The 4,716-nt window shown below is 33.7% G+C and overlaps 1 non-coding gene across 1 annotated transcript; it reads left to right on the forward strand.

Annotated features, from left to right (window-relative positions):
• Positions 1-3,998: 3,998 nt before the first annotated feature.
• Positions 3,999-4,070, forward strand: Trnac-gca (transfer RNA cysteine (anticodon GCA)). The gene has a single exon. It is a non-coding gene; the product is annotated as a tRNA-Cys (tRNA).
• Positions 4,071-4,716: the final 646 nt, after the last annotated feature.

A 4,716-nucleotide genomic window follows, 5' to 3' on the forward strand; every position in this document is an offset into this window, starting at 1 on the left:
TAGTCCATTCTTTCACGGTTTTTGCTCTAAATTTTAAAGAACCGCTTGGATTGACATGAAATTTGGCATACGTATAGCTTACGTGTCAAAGAAAAAAAAGCGATATTGTGCCGATGTGTGCTTTTGCCCTGGGGGTGACTTTCACCCCCTCTTGGGGGTGAAAAAATATATGTCCAAACTAAGTCCGGAAATGGGTAAACTCGCTAATTTTAAGTAACTTTGGTTCTATAGTGCTTTTTCGCCAAGTCAACACTTTTCGAGTTATTTGTAAGTGAATATGTTCATTTTTCAACAAAATAACCACATTTTTAGACGGTTTTTCGCAAATAACTCAAAAAGTAAGTATTTTGTCGAAAAAAATGTTCTTTACAAAAATATAGCCTATAAAAAAGTAAAAAAAAAAATGATGTACTCGTTAGGTCTCTGGATCTCGTAGAACCAGAGTTATAGCCAATCAAAAATAGATTCATATTCACTAAATTTCAAATAGAATATTTCCACGTGAAATATCCAAAAAATTAAGCACTTTTTGGGGAAAACCTATTATAACTTTTTTAAAGCGTCTTTATTTCTGTTTTTACAAAAAGTTTCTAGCATTAAATTTAAGCAAGTTACGCTCAAAAAAATGTTGGCCCCTTTTGTTTTTGCAAAAAAAATCGGGAAGACCACCCCCTAATTAGCAACTTAAATTAAATTAATCGTTACCGCTCCACAAATTATTTTACTTATGTTGTGTTTATATGATCTGTAAGTTTCATCGATTCAAAGTGCTTATTTTTGAAAAAATTTGGTTACAAAAAAATTTTTTTAAATTTAAATTTTGAAAAATATGCTTTTTTTCAAAATAACTTAAAAGTTGTTAGAGATACCAAAAATCTCGAAAAATAAAAAAAGTCAGATTTGCTTTTCTTATATATTTTTTTATTTTTCTGTTAGACAAAAATTGATTAAGATTTGGTGTTTCTAAATTTGCATACATTCGTGATCAGTGACTCGTTCAACCCCTTTTAACTACAGCCCTTTCAATAATAAGGACTTTGAACCGATGAATCTTACAGATCATATAAACAATATATACACGAGTCAAGAAACTTGTGAAGTCGTAACGATTAAGTTCATTTAAGATACTAATTAGGGGGTAATTTTCTCGATTTTTTTAACAAAACCAAAAGGGACTAACTTTATTTTGAGCGTAACTTGTTTAATTTTGATGCTAGAAATTTTTTTTATAAAATAAAAATGAAGCTTTTTTAAACACTTTAAATAAGTTGTAATGAGTTTTCCCCGAAATGTGCTTCATTTTTGGTTATTTTACGTTAAAGTGTTCCATTTGGAATTTGACCAATATGAACCTATTTTTCATTAGCTATAACTCTAGCTTCTACTAGGTGTAGAGACGTGATATATACACCATTTTTTTAAATTTTTTACAGGCTCTATTTTTGGTAAGAATGTTTTTTCGACAAAATACTTACTATTTGAGTTATTTGCGAGAGACCGCTAAAATCGTGGTTATTTTGTTGAAAAAATGAACATATTCACTGCCAAATAACTCGAAAAGTATTGACTTAGTGAAAAAACTCTATAGAACAAAAGTTACTTAAAATTAGCCAGTTTATCCATTTCCTGACTTTCTTTGGACGAATATTTTTTCACCCGCAACAGGGGGTGAAAACCACCCCCAGGGCAAAAGCACATATCGGCACAATATCACTTTTTTTCTTTGACTTGTTAGCTATGTGTATGCCAAATTTCGTGTCATCCAAGCGGTTCTTTAAAATTTAGAGGTTTTGCAATATTTTACCGTTAAAGAACGGACTATTGTGAGATTCCAAAAGTTGACAAGCGTATTCTTAGCAAGCACCAATAATTGTACTTGATTGATATATCAAAAGTCATCAAGTCAGGACATTGTTCAGAAGACTTTGTAGTGGGTACGTGATCCTATCCCAACGTCACATTCAAGATGTGACGATGTTTGACATCTTTTATTATAATAAAAATAAATGACACAAATTTACTACTGCAAACCGAGTTTTGCGTTTCTACATCAGTGTGTCCAACCCTTCTGAAAAACTGAGAGGGATTGCCACATTCATTCTCAAATGTTATAATATGCCTATGTGGTTTGCCACAAAAATAAGCCACAAATTCACAGATGGGCCTAGACATGATTACAAAATCATTGAATATTCAAGGTACTTACCAGAAGAGCTTCTTTAAGTTGTTGATCCCGTTTTACAACGGGATGCTTTCTTTGCCCATGCCGAAAATTTACTTTTGGCTATGGTAACTGATGATAGAAACCATGCCCGCGAGCTGGGCTTTAGGCGTATCATGAAGAAAAAGCAAGCAATATTTGAAAGTGACTCTATTAGAATCTTTAAACCACCAAACTTAAACTTTGAAGCTAAATAGTATTACGAAATTATCAAATGGAGCAAGAGTACACTGACTCCCCTCTACTGCTAAGAACATTGACTAATGAAGAGATAAAACAATATGTGAGCAATGACTTCAAGCCTGTTATGAGTATAGATACTTTGCCATGCTATACACAGGCAGTTGAAAGATGCGTTAAGCTAGTGGCCGTAGCTTCAAGTAAAGTGTGTTGACACAGTTCCAGAGACGGCTATATTAGAACCACATTATTGCACCGCTCAGCGATGCCAACGATTAAAATCAACAACAACTGGTAGTATTTTACAATCAGGTAGGGCCTTTCCAATCGGTCCTGATATCCTATAGTGCCTGCTGTATCATAGGCGTAACCAGGGGAGGTTTTGGGGGTTGTAACCCCCCCCATTGGGATGTAATTTGAGCTCTATACGCTTAACACCATAGCCCTCAGAGACCTTCCAGTAGTTGTAACCCCCCCTTTCAGGTAGTTGTAACCCCCCCCCCCTTAGGATCATCCTGGTTACGCTTATGTGTTGTATTTCCATCTAAGTGTTGGAAAAGGTGGCGTGGCGGAATGGCAGTTCGTTGTAATGGAGAAGACAAATACTCCATTGTAGAGGTCTTCCCAGTTCCCACATGTATCTCTATTTGTGGCTGCGCGAGGTTCTCTGGCATTCGTCACTTTCGCCTCGCCTCTCGGTAGTCTGCTGTTTTTGACGAAGCTGCGCGACCTAATTCCACTTGAATATCAAAATGTATCTTAGATGCTTGGATTTTAAATATATTATTGTAATTGAATTAAACTATAGCATCTCTAAAAGTCGGATGAATAAATTGTACTAAAAAGTCAAACTTTGCAATTTTGCAGGGGCGTCATTTGGGCATCCAGGGGGGGGCATTTGCCCCCCCCTGGCCCTAAAAAATGACTGAAATTTACAAAAAATACATCAATATTCATCATAACATCATATATAATGTATTGTATATATGTGCTTGCCCCCCCCCCCCAAACAAAATTTCAAATGACGCTCCTGCAATTTTGTAAGAACTACTAATTTTACTCATTTTGTATTACGTTGCGCGACCGGAAGATATGAAACAAATGTATAATAAGTGCAATTATACTGATTTTACATACTTACCTACTTTTAGTAGTTAATTCATGGTACCTATAGGAACGCAATTAAAACCATCTGGCCTGTTTAAAAAAAATTTTAAAATTAAGGTTTTTCACAATTTTTGCTAACTTCGATGGCATTGCGCGACCGGAAGACAAATTAATAAAAAAATAATAATTAGTGCTTTTTTCAAGTCTATACCTACCAATGGCAAGTTTTGCGCACTATTTATAGCGATCTGAAATAAGAAAAAAAGTTTTTTTCGAACCACCCTAATCTGGAGTGGAAATGGAAACGTCAAACTTTAATTTAAAGTTAAAAATGTAATTTTCAATCGATTTTCAATCGTGTAACAATCAACTATGTTTTAATAATCCCATTATAAACATAATATTTAAATAACTGATTTCTATTCCTGTTAACTTTTATGTATAACTCTACCTTTATTATTATTCCAAATAATTACAAAACCTCGTACTTGGGGATATAGCTCAGTGGTAGAGCATTCGACTGCAGATCGAGAGGTCCCCGGTTCAAACCCGGGTGTCCCCTACTCTTTTTTATTTTCTCGTAATGGAATTTACTTAAAACACATTTTTATCCTTCGTTATAAATTAAAGATGATAGAAAATAAGTCAAATATTTATATAAATGATTAAATAAGTCAAATATTTTTATATAAATTATTCAACAATTTTAGTTTTTGAAGCATTTTCACGTGACAGTAACCAGTTTCAAGAAGTGTCTTACAAAAACATCACTTGATTGTATAAACTTTAACTACAATAATTGGCTATGTTGAATAGGTATTGTATTAAATATCTTTGAACGTGTTTCTTTAATACATAGTGTAACAAAAGTTGACTTAGACCAATCATTTGGTAATAATGTTTCTCTGTGTCATAAATTCTGCTAAAGACATCATTCAGTGCTTTAATTTCATTTTCTCTTTAATCAAATCATTTTACACAGCTAGAGCCTAGCTAGAGTCTAGGGACACCGATCTTTGTCTCGTCTAGCGTCCACATTGTAATGTTAATTTTTTTAGTCTCATCTTCGCCACCAACCATGACGGACACTGCTTTGTGCGGAATGACTGCCTGTTTGGTAATAATATGTACCGAAACTTACCAAAATTTAAATTATAAAAAAATGTTAGATAATTTACATAAAATTAAAATTAGTAAGAGACTTACTT

The sequence above is a fragment of the Diabrotica virgifera genome, chromosome 8 (genome assembly GCF_917563875.1).
Source record: "Diabrotica virgifera virgifera chromosome 8, PGI_DIABVI_V3a".
NCBI classification, from domain to species: domain Eukaryota; kingdom Metazoa; phylum Arthropoda; class Insecta; order Coleoptera; family Chrysomelidae; genus Diabrotica; species Diabrotica virgifera.